The sequence below is a fragment of the Musa acuminata genome, chromosome BXJ3-5, assembly GCF_036884655.1.
Source record: "Musa acuminata AAA Group cultivar baxijiao chromosome BXJ3-5, Cavendish_Baxijiao_AAA, whole genome shotgun sequence".
Classification (NCBI taxonomy): Eukaryota; Viridiplantae; Streptophyta; class Magnoliopsida; order Zingiberales; family Musaceae; genus Musa; species Musa acuminata.
The window spans coordinates 38,278,373-38,300,813 of NC_088353.1; the positions used below are offsets into that span (position 1 = coordinate 38,278,373).

General features: G+C 33.6%; 1 long non-coding RNA gene and 1 pseudogene across 1 annotated transcript; one reads left to right on the top strand and one right to left on the bottom strand.

Moving 5' to 3' along the window:
- The first annotated feature begins 2,126 nt into the window (after positions 1-2,126).
- LOC135638170 (anthocyanin regulatory Lc protein-like) lies at positions 2,127-13,865 on the top strand (annotated as a pseudogene).
- LOC135638129 (uncharacterized) lies at positions 5,590-6,691 on the bottom strand. Its single transcript, XR_010496515.1, has 2 exons — positions 6,244-6,691; positions 5,590-6,148 (listed from the first exon to the last, which is right to left on the bottom strand). It is a non-coding gene; the product is annotated as an uncharacterized LOC135638129 (long non-coding RNA).
- Positions 13,866-22,441: the final 8,576 nt, after the last annotated feature.

Below are 22,441 nucleotides of genomic sequence, written 5' to 3' on the forward strand. Positions count from 1 at the left end.
TTCCGAATAAATAAAAACGTATTGCATCAAAGATATTCTCTATAAAAAAAAAAAGCTCAGCGCCAGAAAACAAAGAGGTTTCTGCTTTAGTTTTATCAGCTCATGGTGAAATCAGAACTGATGAAGAAACATGTTCTCTATACACCCATGCTATCATGATAGTAGCAAAATCAGTGAGCCTAATTTTGTAATTTGAAATGTGCAAATACCAAAAGAAATATTATGCATGATCCGCTACCTGTAACATATCATGAAGTGGAAACACATTGCAAGATGATTAATGTATGATCTTGATTCATAACAAAAGAACACCATGTTGCCACGTTGAAGTCAAAAAGCATACCAAGTAGAAGGCATGATGATAAATAATCATATACGATTTTGTCATTCGATTGCTATTGAAATGGGAGTAGGAAAATGGTAAAACAAAAAATGAAAAAAAAAAAACGGAGACTTTTCCCATCTTGTATCTCACAAGCATGCATAAATGGTCTCATGAACGACAGAAACCCGTCTCCTTCGTGGCCTGTGAGATAGACGTCAAAAGATGGGGAGACAAAAATAGTGCGTGTCAAATTGCGGATCAAAGATTTGGACCACCCGCCGTTCGGAGAGGTAATAAATAGAGGAGGACAGCTGCAACATAAAGGACTGTTCAATGAAGGAGACATCGACTTGACTACGGCTCCTGCAACGTCAAGAGACGTATCCCGCAGCGTACAATTAGACATGCATCGAAGTTAGATGTACTGCACAATCACAGTGATCACAGTATTTGTGAGACATACATCGTAAACATCCCAAGGCATGTGAAGCACATTTGGACACGAAAAATGAAAGCAATGGAGGTCGAAGATCACTCAGAAAGTAGCCTGCACTCGGTTTTCTGACTCAGATGATGGAATGATAACCTAATTAGATGAAAAAAAAAATAAAGCCGAAATCACCATCTGGAGAATGAATACAGATGACAATGTTGAAGTTTAATCATGTTTTAGGTCGCAATGAAACAATACTTGGCTTAGGATTCAGATGTTGTACTTGCAAGGAGAAAATCTATTTTTGTTCATCGGACGACAAACCTTCCTCCACTATCAAGAAAGAAAACTTGTGGCAATTGCTGGTTGTTGCAGATTGATCTAAGAGCTTAGATGAACAACAATGAGGTTTCTGATGAGCTTAGATGTTAGAAAGATAGCACATTTTCAGGCAATTCAAAAGCGCAGAAGATCTGAAGGGAGGGTCCATATTGGATTCGGAGTCATTATTATTGTTGTGTTGCTGCACCCTCAGCTTTACTCATTTTCTCTGTGTCTTTTTTTTTTTTTTGTTGAAAAGCCAAAGCCAATGCCAGTCAACAATTATTATTGTTGTGTTTTTTTTTTTTCAGTCTCTTCTTGTGTCGATACAATCCGAAATTTTACTCTCCTCCCCGTAGTCACTGCTGTCAGTCCAGCAAAGGTGATCTGACACTGCACCGGGCTGTAGTGTTCTATAATCGCAGATATCTAAGAGCAATGATTTTGAAACTTTGCGAAAATGAATTTCCAACGACTTGAAATCTTGTCATTTTCTGTGGACCATTGCGAACCCTAAACCAACAATAGATTTATAACAACTTGAAAACATGTTATTTTCTACGGATTATTGCGAACCATAGACCAATAACAGATTTCTAACCACTAGAAGTCTTGTCATTTTCTGCACATTATTGCGAATTAATTTATGGTGTACTATCTTTTCCTTTTGTGGTCTAAGGGTCTAAATTGTGCCAGATAAAGAAGGTAACAAAATTCTTGAGATAACATATTAAGCCCCAAGAATCCCCCACTTATTCATTTCAAGACCTCCCAACATTTACTACTTTTTGATGGATTTGTCTCTTCATTACTGCAACCACCGGAGATAGTGTCGTCACTATCCCCATAATGAAAATACCATGGAATATGATCCTCTGATGATAATAAAGTTTCTTTCGTAGGAGAGGCTCTATATCGAAAATGACGATTATAATTAATTATGATCTTCTGCAATTTATTGGGTTAGAAGACATGGTACAGAAAGATAATTACTTCTTCTGAGATATAATCGGTGGCTTCGGTGGAGATCTGGTCTTGTGTCAAGAAATGGCCGCAGATCCGGCGATTCACGAAGAATTGCTAGCGAGGCACATCAGGAAGCAGCTTGCTGCCATCGTTACGAAGATGCAGTGGAGTTATGCATTCTTTTGGTCTGCTTCCACCACGCAACCCGGGTAAGGAAGCTGCTCCAACTTCTTTGTCCCTCTTAAATTTATTCTTACTTGCTACTATCTTGTTCTGTTTACTTAATCGTTCAAATTCTTATATTTTTTCATGTGTTTATATACTTAAATTTTTGATTCTTGTGTTAACGTTCTTAAAATTTGGAATTCATGGAGACCACAGCTTCTTTACTTATTTTAGTCCATTGATCTTTATTTTGAGGCATGATTCACTCACATTAGACTATTAATCTTTACTGCACTTTGTAGTATGCCACTCCCATGAATAATTTTGTTGAGCTCTAATTTTGAATATTTGTTTTTGCTAATGATATTGTTCTCAGAAATGCTTCCTTGTAGATCAAATTGTATCATGACAACATAAACACAACGACACATAATTTTAGTCAGTTGGTAACTAAAAACCATTCTACCAGCATTTGATTCTTTTCCCATGAGAGAAAGAATCATCAAGCGACTATAGTTTTTCTTTTTTTCAACAAACAAAATTATATTAGCTAAACTGTAAAATTACATGAAGAGCTTTGAAACTGACAAACTAAAAGGACCACTCTCCTCGGAAAAAAATAAAAAAAAGCATGGGTTAATCTAGTATGTAAGCTAGCCATCTCATTCCCTTGTCATAAGAAAGGAATCAAAGCATTCAAGATGTCAAATATCTTCAATAATATTTTTTATCACCCAAGAGGTGGGAACAACCATGCACATGATTCGCACCAATGTCTCTGAGTCTGACTCTACGTGAATCATCTTGACTTCACCCTGAGCAATGATCTACAAACCATCTTTTGGAAACAGTCACCTCATAATAAAGGACACTTTCCTTTTTAATATACTTGCACCTAGTCAATAGAGATTCACTAGTATCCCATCTAAGGCCTATTCTAAAACACTTGGTTATAAACTTACCCTTGCACAATACCATCCGAGTGTTTGGCCATGTCATGAGTCGGGAACAATGCAATTTTCTTATAGAAATGTCATGCATAGAGTAGTGGTGATGATAGCTTCAAAGATGTAGACTTATGCTTAAAAATAATCTTATTCCTAACCTTCCACGACCACCATAGAGTAGTGGTGATGATAGCTTCAAAGAGTAACCTAGGATCTCCCCTCATTTGCACACCCTCATTAATCCGATCACCCTCATACCATACCAGAAAAGAACTAAAATGTATACTAAGTTTTTGCTCTATAAGATTCCAAAGGTCACATGCAAACGACTAAGGTTCCAATAGATAAAAAGGACATAACTCAGTATTGCACATATCCAATCGGGCTAATCTATTAGTTGTGCGAAGGCCATGAAGAAGTTTTCAGCAAAATACCTGAAACCTAGGTAGCATTGGCAACTTTCACAACTTACCCGTTGGTCATCATTCATCACAGAATTACCCTTTTAGCAATTCAAAAACCAATAAGTAGACTTACATGAAATAAAACCTTTATTATCAAGCTTCCAAAGCTAAAAATCATCATATGACATAAGGGCAAAATCCATTTAACAAATGACCTTCAATAAAACACTCCCAGTGAGAAATTTTAACTTGTTCAAATTTTACGAACCATTTTGAAATAAATCTGAAATCATGCACAGAGTATTCTAGCTCAAGAACATTACAAAAAGTCAGCTTAAAAGAAATCAGTAAATCTAAAATCCAAAGATTAAAAAAAAAACTCCAATCATAGAACAATTACCCACAAACAATGAAAAAAAATTATATAATTTTTTAAAATAATTAAAAACAATCTCCAACACCAACTATCTTTAGAAGAGAAATACAAGTTCCAAGGGTTAACACAACCAAACTTAGCCCTAATCACATCAACTCACAAGCTCTTAGCCCTACTCCCTTACAAAGCAATTTTCATAATGTGAAGATCCTTAATGTCTAATCTCTCATTCTTAGGGAGATGTAAATCATAAGTTCTCGCTGCTTCCCCAATAAAACTTTCTAATATCTCTCATAATTTTATTAAGAATAACATTTAATATCCAAGAGACACTCAAGGAATGAATAGGAATGAACTTCAACACAAAATTAATCAAAATAGTATGACCCGCAAGCGACAAATAAGTTCTCTACTAACTCTCAATTTTATCAACAATAGGCTGCACCAAAGGTGAGACTTACTAATTCTTCTAAGAGCAATAAGGATCCCTAAGTACTTAGAAGAAAAACACCCTTCCTTAAACATAAAAGCATTATAAATGTTCCTCCTAACGCTTTTAGGGATATTCTTCAAGAAGAAAATTTTAGACTTAGATAGATTAATTATTTAATCTTTGTAGGATTATTAATCTTTGGAATGAAAAGAAGAAAGGTTTTGGTCCAATCATAAGGAAGTATAATGTGATCAAAGAAGTCCTGAAAAACTTGGATCAAGGAATCTGAGATAACATCCCAATAAAATCTATAAAACTTCATAGTGAAACCGTAGGTCTAGGCTTTTTACCCGAACTAACATTCTATCAAATTTCATTATGACTAAATGGTTGAATCAAAGAATCCAAGATGCCCTAGTGAAGAAAGTTCGACCAAGTTGCGTAAGGCACAACACACCCGTCATCTTTCCAAAGCTGGGAGTAAAACTCAATAAACTCATTCTTAATAAGAATAGGGTCAATAAGTATCCGCCCCCCCCAGTCTTGACATGGTGAATGAAAATTTTCCTCCTATAACAAGTGACCACAGCATGATAATACTTTATGTTTTGATCTCTATCACCAATCCACTAGATTTTAGCTTGAGACCACAACTTCAAATTAATTTGCATTATATATCTATTGTAAAGACAAGAGAGTTGAAGCCCATCCGACTCATAAAGACCACCCTTAGACTTTCTAAACTTAAGATAGGAGATATCTTGCTTAGTTGACTCTAAGGCCTCATCAATCTTTCCCAGACTATGCTTATTCTTATTAAGACAAATATCCCCTAAGCCTATGCAACTTGCAAGAAATGCCATTTAGATAGAATGGCATGCTGAAAATTTCATACATGTTGAAAATATTACATACATCATCATATTTAATCTAAAATTGATGAAATTTAAATAGAGGAGAAGAAGGGCTTCTTTGCCCATTAACATGAAACAAACAGGGACAATTATTATTGCAAACACAAGGCAAATGAGAAACTACTATGCACCAAACATATCAAGCCAAACATTATTAGCATAAACCCTATCCAGTCATATAAGAATACGGGTACTGTCTTGACAGCTATTACACCAAGTAAACTTTAGATCGATAAATCCCAAATCCGTTAACCCCAAATTAGCAATAAAGTTATTTAAGTTTCGAAGAATTCACAGTGAAACCCTACCACAAAATTTGTTAAAAGCTGAAACAATACAATTAAAATCACCCATAAGAGCCCAAAGAAACAATACAATTAAGTCATTCCATAATAAATTCCTACCGTACAAAGAAATACTCGCATAAATCCTAATAAAAATTCATGAGTCATTTCTCCCATCTTACATAATGGCAGTACGAGAAGAGAGCACCTGGATATGAATAAGTTCCAAAGCAATGCAATCCCTCCCGATGCACCCTCCACAGATATCGCCCAGGAGCACCATCCACCGCCTAGCCTACATGCCATCCTACGTGCAGTATTTGCATCGGAGTGCATGTCTTGCAAAAAAACCAAATTACATCTATGAGATTGGATAACAAAATGTATCTTATCCTTCACTGACCTATGATGTAAGCCCCTACAATTCCAACTTAAAACACTCGCAGTAATAGAAAATGAAAGTCAACAAAGTCCCTCAAGATGTGCAGTGGAGGAGAAACTTTTCCACCACAAGGTTGAAGTCCCAGGGCTGCCTCCACTGCCTCATAATCTTCTCATCATAGCTAACATTGGAGGAGATCTTGATGCAATCAAAAGCAAACGTCGAAAGAAATGAGTAAGAAACGGAATCCTTAGAATGGCCAGCAAGCAGGTCCGTCCAAGATACCCTTTTACCTTCACCTTCACCACCGTGCCAGCAGCAATCGGGTGAGGAGGTTCTCCCGTGCCCCCGGCGGACAGAGGACCGAAAGGCAGTGCCGATTCCCTCGCGCCAGCAGCAATCGGTTGAGCAGTTTCACCGCCGTTAGGCGCCACCGCTCTAGCAGCATTCAACTGCGCCGATTACCCCGCGCTCCCAACGGACGGATGACTGTGAGACATGGGCTCCCCAGCATCTTCTCTAGCGAGCGAAAGGGCGGAAGACAGGGGAACCTTAGAAATAGCGGGCGAAGCTAGGTGGGGAGCCGCGAGCGTAGACGGAGTAGCCGACGGAGGGACCGACGACTGGGGAGCCTCTGTGACAGCCAGCGACGCTTCAGGAGAGCGAGATGCTGACGGCGATGGGGTTTCTCCATCACCCCCCACGAATTCTCAAAGCTTCTCTCTCTAGACAAAATCATCAAGCGACTACATTAAACGTGTGCAATTATGGAACGATAGCAGGTTGTCATAAAAAGGAAGGTAGTGAGCAGTATATTATATAAGATTCCTCACCTTGGTTTCTTCCTAGACTACCGTATAGAAGAATGCCAGTTAACAGACCTATGTCATGATAACACTGCACAGAAAAATGGTCCCGTCTTATCAAATATCAATAAAATAGGATGTGCAGACTTTCTACCGTATGGTAGAGCAAAGAGGGCTGTTCTTTGTCCCCCTCCTCTAGATAATATGGTGAAATTTACATTTCATCTTTGCTTCGTGAATCTTTTTTATCAATTGATTGTTTCATGTGATTTGAGCTTTTTGCCATAATTTCGTGTTAATTTGTTTTGTCAGTGTCTTGGAATGGTATGGTGGATTTTATAATGGTCAAATAAAAACAAGGAAAATGATTCAACCAATAGAACTTGAAGCTGACCAAATGAGCCTTCAGAGGAGCGAGCAACTCAGGGAATTGTATGAATCACTTTCAACGGGTGATAGCAATCAGCAGATGAGAAGGGCTTGTGATGCATTGTCTCCGGAGGATTTGACTGATGCAGAATGGTACTACTTGATTTGCATGTCCTTCGCATTCAATATAGGACAAGGGTACTCTCTTTTCTTAAAAATCTAAAGTTGTCTTTCTCCCTGTCATTATATCTTTGTTTTATGGTCACTTCAAGATTCTTTTTATTATCAAATGCAATTTATCTCGTATACATGTCATCAGAGTAAAGAAGTTTTGATTCAAGAAACAAGTCTCTAATTCTGCATGATTCTGCTAATATAAGATAATGATTACTGGACAACTAAGATATCATGATTAATTTCCTCCATCATCATTTTGATGATTAAAGTTGAGACTGGTTCTATCGCATGCCATCTGCATTATCTATTGCTACGATGTTTTAATTGTAAAACTTTTATGGACGAGGTCGTACATAGTTATCTCAGTGAAAAATAGTGATGAAGGATTGGATGAGTTTGAATTAGAGTTCTGCCCTTCAACTCTACCGGTGATGACATTATTCTGCAAGAGATTTTAATTTTGACTAGAAGCTAAGCTTTGTATCTCTTTTCTAAGCAACAAACAAAGATATAATGTTGAGGAAACTATACTTTCCAAAGCATGCTAAGGGAAACTAACACGGAACACCTACGTGACTGCCTATTTTGTGTCGGTGGCTTTCACCCCTTTATGCTATTTGGTGAATCATTGCTTTCCGATGATTGTGTCTTTATGTCAGCTCTCGACAAAGTATTTCCTACATAAAGTTCATGTCTTCTTAACGTAAGCAAGACCGAGCATTCGTGTGTGCCGTAACAGCGGTATCGGATTATGTCATTTGAGTTTCTTGTATGTTAGATGCACTCTTACTAAAAGTTCACATTATTTTGTTTTATTATTTATTACCTCGTTGGATTTGTTCAGCAATTTGTATCATACTACCTGACCATGTGAAAGCTTTTTTTATGTTAGGAGAAAAAATTAGAGCTACAAAGAATATGATAAGATAAAATATTTTATGTTTTATTATTTTTTTTATATTTCATAGCCTAGCATATATGGAGTTTATAGTTGACATATTATATTCATTATATTAATATGAATCTTTTTTTCTTAAAAATCAATAGTCAATTTGATTTATTATTTTATAGATTTTTAATGTGTTTCACCTCTTGATGTAATAAACTTTTTCATGATATCTTGATAAGTTTAATTCTAATATTCTTTCTCCTTAAATTTATTCTATCTAACTTTTTTTTTTAATTATTAAAATATTTTAAATTTGAGAGGTCTTGTGAGTATATCGGTTACTTGTTCACTTATCTTAATATGAAGTAATTTCATTTTTTTGTTTTTGATATGATCTCTTATAAAATGAAATCATGTATCGATATACTTTAAGATTCTTAGTTAACGCAATAGTTGATTTGTTATCAACATTAATCTTGGTTAACTTCTCTTGTTGTATATGAAGTTCTTGGAGTAGTCTTCTTAACCATATTACATGACAAACACAAGAAAATACTACTATATATTTTACTTCACAACTTAATAGAGCAACGATATATTTTGTTTTTAAAAACCATATGAATGTAGCCTCACAAAAATAAGAAGAAATGTATAATTTTTACTTCTCTTTGAAATATGTAATCTACTACTTCTCTCTCCCTCTTTGTCATCACCAAAGAGAAGAGAATGATATAAACCTTAAGTCATGAATACATAAACAGCAAGAAATCAAGATAATGATCAATATGAGAAGAATTCATGCATTTGAAGGATTCAACAAGCCTAATTATCTTCTAATAAAATCAAATTATTCCTCATTCAATGGTTTAGCAAAAATATCTATTAATTGATATTTTGTGTTAATGAAATATAAAGATATATCATGATCATTAACATAATCCATAATACATGATATCTAAGTCATGTCATCTTTCATTCAGTACTTTGTTTGAACTTTCATCACATCGTCCTTTTCTTTAGTGTATTTTTCGATCCATCGATATGTTGACCTCTCACAACATTTGATTTTTTTGATGCAATACTTGAACTCTAACATGATACTTTTGGATTCAACATCTGATTATCTTGCTTCAACGACTTGTATTTCTATGATTAAAGTTTCTCTTATCACTTATCGTAAACACTTATTAGTCTATAAACTCATCAATTGATTTCATTATCAAAATTCAAAATTCAATAATCTCAAATACCTTCTTCATAGAGTATTTAAAATCATTAATCATGGAGATACTATTGCTTGTAAAAATTAAATCATCCACAAACAAGTATACAAATAAGATATCTCCATTAGAGTTAAATTTTATATAAAAAGCATGTTTATATGGACATTTAGAAAAATTATTTTAAATAAAATAAGTATATATTCGAGAATTTTATATTTGTAGGGCTTATTTAAACCCATAAAGAACTCTCTTTAACTTGTATGCATTATCTTCTTGTTCATTAATAATTAAACCTATGTGTTATTAAACATATACCTCTTCTTTAAAACCTCGGCAAATGTAACACTTCCAAATATTTTCAAATGATCTAACTCTTGGATTCTATATGCTCCATACTTATTCTGATATAACATTACTAATTCGCATTGTCACAAACCTATTAAGCAAATAAACCACACAAGTAATACCATTTTCCTAATATTCTTTAGAAATTCTTCATACAATATTAAGTATAGTCTTATTTTTTCTTTTTGAGACATTATTTTGTTCAGGGGTGACATAGTGAATTGATATAAAATTCTATTATTTTGATAAAAACTTTTACATTCATTTGACATTTGACATGTATTTATCATCACTGTCTATTTTTAAATATTTAATTTTACAATTACTTTATCTTTTAACTATTTCTTAAATTCTTTGAATTTACTTAAAATATCTTTCTTTTCTTTTAAGATGTTCTCAACCATAACCTCAGCTTCTTTAGCTAAAATTTTCTCTATCACTTTTATTGTTTTAAAATTTTTGATTAGTTTGATTTTTGTTATATCTTCCTCTTTGTCCATGACCTCTTTCTTTTTAAAGATTTTGATTCACTTTTGTTTTTAAGAGTAAGCTTGATTTGTAATGCTTGCTCTATAGATTTTTCTTCTTCTCTTTTTATAAGCCTTTGTTCATGAACTTCAAGAGAAGTCATTAATTGTTGTAAAGACATTTATTCTAAATCTTTAGACTCTTTAATTGCTATAACAATAAAATCAAATTTTGGAGATCTTAGTATTTTTTTTATTACTCTTTGATTACTTATTTGTTCATCATTTCGTCTTATTTGATGAATGATAGAATAATTTTGAGATGTAATCAGACATAGATTCAAAAGTATTTTATTGTAATTTTTCAAACTCAACTCGTAAAACTTATAAATGGAGCTTTTTTCCCTTATCCATATCACCAAATGCTTTTTGAAGCATTTCCCAAGCCTCTTTTAAAGTATTTGCTGGAGTAATGATCTTGAACATTATATCATCAAACTCTTGGTAAATCATGAATAAAAAAATTTTTCTACTTTTTTTTTTATCTTTGAGTTAGTTTTACACTTTTGCATTCATTTCTCCTTCTTTTACTCGACTTAGTTTAATAAATCTATCTTTTACAAACTCTTATATATCTTGGGAGCTTAGAATGATCTTCATTTAGATGTACCATATATCGTAATTTTTTTTTATCAATCTAGGGATTTGAAATTGGATGATGCTTGAGGAAAAGGCTATAGCTTAACTTAGCTTTAATACCAAATATTAAACTATGTAGGGAGAAGAGATAAACCTATCATAGAAAGAAAAGTATGACAAGATAAAATATTCTATGTTTCACTCAAAAACTCTTTATATTTCATAACTCAATAGATGGGGCTTCTATGTTTCACTTAAATATATTTCATAACAAGGTACACTACGTTTATTGCATTTAATATAAATCTCTATTTTTCAAGAGACTCTTTCAATAATCATTAGTTAATTTAGTTTATTCTTGTATGGGCCCTTAATATATTTCACCTTGATAATCTTAATTCCAATATATCTTAGTTAAATGTTTTAAGTTGTTCTTTAGATTATATTCATTATATTTAATATCTTTTTTTTTTTTTTCAAAAGACTCTTTCCAGAATCAATCGTTAATTTGATTTATTCTTCTAGGCCTTTAATACGTTTCACCTCTTGATTGATTGAATGAACTTACACCTTTGATAAGTTTAATTCTAACACATGTTAGTTTTCTATTGTTCTTCAGATTGCCAGGTAAAGCATTTGCAGACAATCAACACATCTGGTTGAACGGTTCTCAATTTGCAAATTGCAAGATGTTTTCACGCTCTCTTTTAGCAAAGGTAGTATACCTAACCAGTTCAATTTTCCAATGTTGTAATTAAATATGTAATTAGAACACGAAGCTAAAATTGGCTACTACCTTAATTTTTGATATGTTACTCGCGGAATGATTAATTTGGACCACGTCCCACATCATCTAGAGTGCATCTATTCAGGTACGATTACAGTCTTAGTTTCAAATGACCAATTACACCGTGATAGTCTCTCTCGATAATCTTAAAGTGAAAATATGTCTAGGCGAGTTATGCTTTGATTTGTCATGGTGTCTATTTGCAGACAGTGGTGTGCATCCCTATCATGGATGGTGTACTAGAGCTTGGAACAACTGATCTAGTAAGTTCTATTTGATTGTTCTTATGAAGATTTCAAGTAGGTATTCTGAACTATTATACTTCTCATACAACTATTTCTCCTTTAATTTTATGTGACTTTAGATTTTGGAGGATCCTGCCATCATAGAGAAGATCACAAGTTCTCTCTGGGAGCTACCAAATCCGATTTGCTCTGAGCAATCTATATCCGGTCGTCGAATGCCTGAGAACGACGAAGATCATTTATGCCCTAATCTTGATAATAACATAGATGACTGTCTCGACTTGGAGGACCAGAATCTGATCGTTGATCCTCAAACCCAATTGGGCAATGGTCCAACACACATTCCATTTCATTTGTATGCCCCTATCGAACAAACAGAACCAGTCCGATGCAGGGTCGAGGAGCTACATACAAGCATACGTGAAGAACTAATTGTAGGTTCTTCAGATGGCAGTTTAAATGATGGCTGCTCCACGCAAAAGGTAGAAGATGCATTTGGAGTTGATGGGCTAAATGACATATCTCAGACTCAGAGTAGGCAGTTTATAGATGATGAGTTCAGCAATGTCCTACATGGCTATTTGGATTCTGATGGGCATGAACCGATGTCTTTTGTTAATGTTCAGAGAGTTGTCTCTGGCACTGTGGGAGAAAGAAAAAACAACCAGATTGTTGACGGTGTTCAACAGAGAAGCCTTAGCAGGATAGTTCCACTGGATCTTGATGGTGATGATTCACGGTCTGCAAAGGCAGTTGCTGTCATTTTACAGAATTCAAAACATGTAAAACCAGTTTCAAGCTACCCGAAGATTTCCCATAAATCCAGTTTTGCAATCTGGAGAATTGATATGAACGCACCAAAACCATTCACTAGCATGTCTCAGAAGCTGTTAAAGAAACTTCTAGTGGATATAACATGGTTGCATGACGGACGCCTGCAGAGTCATCAAGAAAATGGGATGCAGGAAAAAACTTACAAGCCAGAGGGAGAGTCCGATGTACGTCATGTCTTATCAGAGAGGAGGAGAAGAGAGAAGTTGAAGGAGAAATTTCTTGTTTTGAGATCACTTATTCCGTCTATCAACAAGGTAATAGAATTAGTTCCTGACGGAAGATATACTTCTAGAGTGGTATCAAATGGTTTTCTCGGTATATTTCTGTTCATGTGAAGTTTCTGACAATTTTTACCGAATCCAAAATTTTGGTGATAAGCTAGAAATGTTTTGCCTCTTATTTGGGAAAATATATCTTTGACCTTTCACCTTTGTTATAGAATTTAATTTGCTGTAATTATCTTTTTATCAGGTCGACAAGGCATCCGTCCTTGGTAACACCATAGATTATCTGAAAGATCTTAAGAGAAGACTGCTGGAGTTGGAATCCTACCAGGATTCAGCGGAGCTTGAGATTGCGGAGAGCAGGAAGCATCCTGATGTAGCAAAGTGATCATCTGACAATTACAGGAACAAAGAGATCGTGAATGGCGAGAATTCTTTAGCAAAGAAGCGGAAAGTATCTGACGTCGATAGATCAAATGCCGAGCACCTCTGGATCTTGACCAAGGATAGACCAATCGAGGTAAACGTCACCTTGAAGGACAAAGAGGTTTTGGTAGAGATGCACTGTCCATGGAGGGAAAGCTTGGTGTTCGAGATAGTGGAATCTATAAGCAACCTCCATTTGGATCTGCTCTCGGTGCAATCTTCCACTGTCGATGGCATGCTTTCCCTGGCAATAAAATCCAAGGTTTGGATGCATCCAACAGCCTCACTGGTGGATTGTTCCTGCTGTGTTTTCTAGTTACTGATTTGCTTTTGGTCTCCACTACAGTTTAGAAGCACCAGTGTTGCCTCACCAGGAATGATAAAGCAATCAATTCAAAGAGTGATGGGATTATTATAGCTGGTGGCATCCTCTTCCCTAATGACAGCAGGTCGTTGAGCCCTTACGGATCTTTCTTCAAGTCAACTGAGCACCAGTGTGTGTCAAGTAAGTACGTGCAGGTTCTCCTCGATCTTCAGGGAAAATGAAAGCTAATGGAGTACACTCAGGAAGTAGCTTGCAAGGGATGAGCAGTTGGTTATACCTATTACTCAGAAGATGGATGAAAACATAATTCAGTGGACGAAAAAGATAGTAGAAAACCTAAAGATGCTGACGTCCATTCATGAATCAGCTTGCGAGGGAAGAGCACTTGTCTTCATGGCAATCTATACTGTGGAAAGAACAATGAATAGGTAGGAGTGTCTATGTTATCGTCGTTGTTCTTAGCACTATGGTTCCTGGTTTAGCATCATGATACTCTCGTGGTTGCTGCACAACATATTATTCATTATTTTATGTTCGCCATCAAACATTTTTTTTGGAGTCATTTTGCTTACTTTGTTACTTCCGAGGGAAAAAACAGTATATAGTGGCACAAATAATATGAAAACAGTATCTAGTGGTCACACATTGAGTGGTTTGGAACACGACAAGGGAAAGACGACAGAAATGTAGAGTCAATAGTGGTCCGTGCCATGGTGCCTGCTAGGAAGAGGTAATAAATGGAGGATGGCAGCTCCAACCTGAAGAGATGCTCAAGGGGATTGAAGGAGAAAACAAGACCACGTCAACTTGACTACGGATCCTGAAGCATGCACATAAATATGCATTAAATCAAATTCTGCATGTGAAGCACCGTACGTGGTGACCACAGTTAGCTGCGTCGCATAACTACGATATATTTGAAGGATCGCGAAACACATTTTGTACGAAGAAAAGGGAAAGCAAATGACACAGCGACGTCGAAGATATTAGTGGAAGCCATTTCCAAGCAAGAGCAGTTTAAGAATCCAGACAGGTGGCAGCATGGTGAGCATTGAATGTTTCCACATTTCAACATGATAAATTTTTAAGTTCATATCTATTAAAGTTCAAGAAATGATTGGTACATTGTGTTTAGTAGAAGTTTCAAATCAAGTACAAAGCATAATAAATTAATTATGTATTATAATTTATACTTAACATTTGATAAATTAGAACTTATTAATTAGATGGTTGAGAATTTAATTTATAAGAGATAGGGAAAAAGAAAATATTTATGTGGCATTCTAATTTTGAAACTAACTCTTAATTATCTTTATAAAAAAATGAGTTCTCTTTTATTCTCCAATATCTTTTTTTTCTTATCCTTTTTTTCTTTCTTTCTTTTGTTTCCCTCACTATGCTCTTAAAGCTTCCTTCTTAAAATAACTAAAAGGGGCAGGAGCTGATATAGCAAAATTAAAGCACTATGAAGATAAGTTGAAGAGTTTATCATGTGGCTCGAGCATAAGGAACCCATGCACGAGGCTCAAGTTATGGTTATCCAAATAATAGAATCAAAGACAGAATCCCTTCGCATTCAAAGAGATCTATCCATTGAGAGGTTTTTTCGTGTACAAATGATAACATCAAAGTTGAGTTATCGGAATTTTATGATTAACTTCAACTTGAAGAGTTTTTTTATTGTCTTATTGTGATTGAGAAATTCTTTGAGTACCCGAAGATATCCAAAGATAGAAAGTAAAATTAATTATTGTAATACTTTGAGGTTATACTTTAATTTGATGGGACTCGGTATAAAAGATGTATATTCGGGAAGGGAAGATGAAGATTTCGCTTTGAGAGAAATGAAATCTCTACTTAGTGAGAATGTTCTTTCATTTGATTATGTTTAAAATTTATTATTATAATATAATAATATTCAATATGGTAGCAAAACTATAATCGATTATGTTAAAAAATTCTACAAGTTGATGGTCTGAAACAACACTCAAGATTCAGAATAACAACTTGTAAGATATATTATTGGTGAACTATGAGTTTATGATTTGTGATGAAAGTGAAGATAAAACAACTATAAATATGATCTAATACTTATCAAATAGCACTAGAAGTTTAATCAAAGCTAGCTAGAAGTGGAGGAAGGAAGTATTCTAATGTTCCTTTGCATTCCTCTTTTAAGATTGATTCTACTCGTTAGAATGCTAGTGGATCAAAACACCACAAGAAAAATAGCCATTAGGTACTGACGAAAGTTGTCACCAAAAGTTTAAAAAATTATTGAACTAGTGACGGTGTGAGTTGTCACAAGCTTCCATCAGCCTAGGTCTCATGGTTAAAAGTTTTAGCGATAATAAAAGGTACATTTGTCACTAAATTATAGATTTTAGTGATGACTTATTTTTATGACTAATATATTTAAAATTTATAATTAAAAATAAATAAATTGATGAAATAATATCTGTGACAACATTTGGTGATGGACAATTTTGTCACTAAATGTCTTGGTGAAAAATTTTAATGATATCTTATATCATTTACTAATTTTTAATTAAATAAATACATAATGATAATTCAATGATGAATTGATCTGTTATTAAAATGTTATATAAAAATTTTAATGATAATTACTTGAATTTGTCACTAATAATTATGTAGATGAAAACAATATTAGTGATGAACTATCATGTCAATAGTATTTTTTTGACAACCTATCAATTTTTAATAATCAATATTAAAAAATTAACATTTGAAGCTTCACATTTCAATGTTTATTTTGTTCAACAATTAATATTAGAGATGATGCAATCACAAATTCCACATCATTTTATCTAAAATCAATATTAGAGTTGATACAATCACAAACCATAAAAAAACTACATTGTCTTCTACATCTACTTCATGCATGAAGGATAAAAAATACATCTCCATGTCTTCATTCTTCTATATTCTTCGCTTTCTCTATCATGTATAAAATCACAATTGCAAAATTACATAATAACAAATCCCTAGGTTGATAATAAAAAAAATATAAAATAAGATGTAAAATAGGTTGACAATGCAAAATACTAAGATATAAGTGTCAAATTTGTTAGGACCATAAAGGTACTAAGAGGAGGGGCAAATTAGTACTTTTGATAAGATAAAATGATTCTAAAATTCATTCGATCTAACATGTATTGAAAATATATTTAACTTAGAATATGAGTAAAAGTAGTAAGCAACTAAGCTAGTAAGTAATAAGAATGAAAACTACAAAGGAAATGCACATCGGATTTATAGTGGTTCGATCGTCATGACTTATATCTATTCTCGATTCATCCTTCATCGAGGTCATCGGTTTTCACTAACAATCTTCTTTCAATGGACAAAGATCAACTACCCTTATTATAACTCTTTTCTCATTTTCACATAAGAGAATCTTTAAACTCTTTTTTATAAGTAGTCCTCACAACTCTCTTACAATGACTTAGAAGATTGAGGAGGAAGGAACTCAAGACTTTCAATAAAGTTTGCATATTTAGAATCATAAGTTTTTCACGCTCTTTTCTTATTGCATCAAGCAAGAATGAGTGAGGTATTTATAAACCTCAAATGACTTCAAAAATAAAGCCAAAAAGTCTCATCCCTGGGTTTTTGAGGTACTAATGGTACTACCGCCAATGCTGGATAGTACCACCACCTACAACACTGAGTGTTAGTGGTACCATTGCTTGACACAACCGAGAAAATTATGTTCTAGAGGTACTATCGCCAATCTGGGTGATACCACCACTAGTTTGGGTGATACTATCGTCAGGTTTTTCGAAAACGTATACTTTATATTTTCTAGCTTATAGGCGATTCTACCACCTAATCTAATGATGCCATCGCTTATCCCAATTGTAGATCATTGAATGAGTCTTCTAATAGGCTTTATTTAGCCTTGATTCAAGCTCAATGGGTCCTTAATTGAGTTGGCATGAATACACCCAAAATTAACTCAATTAAAACCTAAACTACAATGATTACAGAGCATAAATCCTATATTATTCGACATGTTATTGGTTCATCTGAACTTCTGATGTGTCATACTTTCCTTCAGTGTATTGTCTGATCTATCGACATGTTGATTCCCGCAACATACAATCTTGGCACAATGTTCGATCTTTTCGACCTGATGCTCAATCTCTGACTCCAACCCAATATCTGATTCTCCTACTTCAATCAATTTATTTTTTCATGATCGAAGTTAGTTCTGTATCACTTTTCTCAAACACTAATTATATTATAAACTCATCAATTGATTTCATTATCAAAATATGGATTTAACAATCTTTTCCTTTTTTACTATGTTCTACTTGAAAAAAAAATAATAATAACTATGCTCTATTTGTTTTCATACTTCTACGCATCAGCATTACTTATCAATCAATATATATCTACATTTTCAAAGAACTCTTCCCTTGCCAGTTAAAGCATGGTTAAATTTCTTCGTCTCCATCTGTATCAAATCTCCTGAGAGAATATTTCAGCTATTTTTTCCATTGAGTTAAGTTGCCATCCCATCATGTGAATCATAAAAGCAAGCGGTTGTCTATTGCTGGCTACTTCCAGTGTAATATTTAACATATAGCACTTTCATTTTGCTACGCAAATTGTTGCTTTATGTGCCTCGAATTTTTATGCTACCTTTGTCTCACAATTACTGTGATCATTACGTTGCTACACAAGCACCATTTATGCACATCTAAATGCATGTTTCTTTTACGTCTCCTTTCTATTACAGGAACCGCAGTCGAGTTGAGGTCTCTTCTCGTATTATTCTACATGCATCCCCTTCAGTGAAGAGCTTCGAGTTGTCTTCCATTTATTACGTATCCTAAATCCAGTGGCCCAAAACATAAACACGTAATGTGAAACCGACCACCATTAACTCTCGTAATGTGAAACCGACCACCATTAACTCTCTATCCTGTGAGTCTCTCTCTTCCTCGATACGTATTCAAATATATAATGCCTCACCCTTTAAACTACGAATGAGACCTAATGATTGCTCTTAAGATTATGCCTTTGAGACGGGTGGGGAGAACAAAATGTTCTCAAAATAACTTAGAGAATTAATAATAAAATATAATATTATTATTAGATTTTATGATTTTTTTTAATTGGATAAGATATATATAATATAACTAGAAACTCACTTATCCTAAATTCCGAGATTATAGTTGAGGGATTACAAATGATCCTGTGAAAGGATAGGAAGAGAAAAAAATGATCTAGTTTCCTTTTGCATATTGACAACGATCTTAGATCTAAAGACGGTATCATCAAAAGGTTTTGCAAGTTGAAATGGCATCAAAAGGTAAACATCATTAAATCAGATCTAATTATTTGGTTTCAATCCTAGCATAAAAGATTGTTTCCGTATTTAATACAGCATATTACATATTTTATATTTACAATTAGTACGAGAGTCTAGGTTCTTGAGATCAAATACATTAGATCTATTATTTTTATTTATGATTCATGAATGATCCCTATTCTCCAATGATCATGTCCATGCGGTGGTTGTACGAGAGCAAACAGCCGCATCAGGTGGCGGTCGTGCGTGGGTAGGTCGTGCACAAGCTGGTGACCACGTGCTTGTAGTAGCCGCGACCAACAATGCGTAGGTGTCGACAGCCGCACAGGCAATAGCCACGCGCGGGCAATCGCGCACAGGCAGTGGCAGTGCCACACGCGCAGGCAACTGCAGCGCAGGCACGTTACTATTTTGGCATATTTATGATTTTACCCTCGAGGCTAGGTTTTGTCAAATTATAGTTCTGCCCTTTACAAATTTTGTAATTTTAATTTATGTCATGTCAAATATTTATAGTTTTACCCTTATGAAATTGAGAATTCTAATTTATATTCTCAATTATAAAATTAATAAATATGATTCATTATAATTATGATTGAATTTAATCATGATTATATTTTGACTATTTGATTCGATTTAATCTTTAATTAAAAAAATATAAATTATGGTTTAGTTTTATAGTTTTCTTATATGAATAATTGATTATATTTTTTACATATGATAAATAAAATTCAATTATTGTTCTTGGATATTTATTTGGTTATTCACATACATATATATATATATATATATATATATATATATATATATATATATATATATATATATATATATATATATATATATATATATATATATATATATATATATTTGGAATTGTGAAATAATGTTCATCTTTCACACAGCATGATTTATATGTTGTCATCATGATTATCATATGAGTTTTTCTTTGCTGATTAATGTTCAATAATTATTATGATTGTTATTCTATTATTAAACTGCTTAACATAAATTAAATTGAAGATATTTGATGAATATTATTTATAAAAAATATTCTTAAGTTTTATCTGACTTGTAGTTGCCAAAGTCACTTGGGATGATAAGTTTTGTGATGTGAATTACAATAAAAGTTTTATTATTTATAGGATATTTTAAATTATATTTTATATTATTATATTGGTTTGGTAGCCATCAAAGTGACCTAGACCAATAACTTATAAAATAATATTAAGAAATTAGTTCTAAATGATATTAAAAAAATAATATTCACAATGGCACATATAATTAGGAGATTTAGATAATCTCAAAGGAGAATCTATTTCAAATAATTATCTGATGGGATAGAATGATACTGTTTTGGATATCATTGTAGTTTAGGGTTATATACTCAAAGGTAATAACACTATTCCATAAGGATGGTATTAGTCTTCCATAGATGATCTTAAGTGAACACTAGATATGTCAATATTTCACCCAAAGGTGTAATATAAATAATATCAATAGTTCATCAAATTTTTTACAAACTCAAAGCATTAATATTATTTTATATTTTGTAGTGGTACTTTCGTCAATACATTCATATGCTTCTAACGTTCCAATACTCTCTAGAATAAATTATTCATAATGGTTAGAACATGTGCAATTTATACTGGGTGTATTAGATCTTGATTTAGCATTGTTTGTTGAAAAGCCTTCAAACTTGATTGATGAAAGTACTGTAAAACAAGTTAATAAAATAAAGGCTTAGGAAAGATCTGACAGACTTAGTTTAATATTCATAAGAATGATGATTGCAAATAATATAAATAATTCGTTACCGATTACAATTAGCACACAGGAATATTTAAAAGTTATTGAAGACATATTTAAATCTACAAATAAGTTATTGGCTAACACACTAATGAAAGAATTGATTACGGCTTAATATGATGACACTCAAGGAAATCAGGATCACATCCCCAATATGGCTGATAAAGTTGTAAAACTTAAAGCATTATGTATGAATGTTGATGAGTTTTTCCTCGTGCAATTCATTCTCAATTATCTTCGTTCTCAGTTTGGCTCATTCAAGATTCACTATAATATAAATAAAGATAAGTGAGACTTAAATGAGTTAACTAGTATGTGTGTTAAGGAAGAATTAAGATTAAAGCAGGAAAGCTCATATAATGTCATGACTGCTACTAAAGGAGCTGGTAATAAAAAAAAAATTTGAAGCATCATCAATCAAAGAAATTTGCTCGGTCTGAAAATGTTAAACAGACTAATGAAAAGAAAGCTTTTATAGTAAAGTGCTTATTTTGTGGCAAGAAAGGATATGTGAAGAACAACTGCATTAAACGTAAAACTTTGTTCGAAAAGAAATGTATTAACTCGATCTTTGTATGTTTCGAATCAAACATTATAAAAGTTTCTTCTAATACTTGGTGGATTGATTCTAGTGCTTTAACTCATGTTACCAATAATATCCAGGAATTTCTTTCAATCCGGAAACCAAAAGAATATGAAAGATTCATCATTATAGGAAATTATCTTAATGCGAAAGTGAGATTAGTGGGGACTTATCGTCTATGCTTAGAAACGAGTCATCTAATAGATCTTGTTGACACATGTTATATTCCTACTATTTCTAGAAATTTAGTTTCTCTATCTAAAATTGATGAGTTAGGTTAGTATCTTTCTTTTGGCAATGGTAAACTCAATATATTTTATGATTCAATAAAAGTTTATTTTGGAATTCTATGTGATGGTTTGTATAGAATTAATTTAGATCTTGAGTTTACAAAGATATTATTGACCCTATAATCAAGTGTTGGATTAAAACATAGTTTCAATAATGAAAAATCTTCTATATTGTGACATAAATGATTGAAGCATATCTCTAAGGAAATAATTGAAATATTAGTAAATGATAATATTTTGAAACATTTAGACTTCACTTATTTTGATGTTTATATAGATTATATTAAGGGAAAGCAAATTAAACATATAAAGAAAAATTTCATAAGAAGTAAAGAACTCCTTAAGATTATTCATACAGATATCTGCGGACTGTTGGGAAATCATTGGGGGGCGACATCATATGCGCAGCGGAAGAACAAGAAAACAAAAATCCCCGATTCCCAAAAAGATGTTCGTCGTCGTGCGAAGATTGGTGCGCAAAAATCCGCAAAACACAAAACTGCGTATAGAGATTGTGTTACCTAGGGAGATCGTATATCCCTGTTTCCTTACAGATCCTTAGGAGAGGGTGAAGGAGGTCAAGCGTCCTCCTCTCTAGCGGTGATCCACACAGCAGGGTTGCGACGACGCTCCTCAAAACTCCAGGCCTACTCTGAGGTGGAGAGGGAGAGGAGAATAGGAAGGGCAAGCAAAGACTCTAGCCTATGAGGCT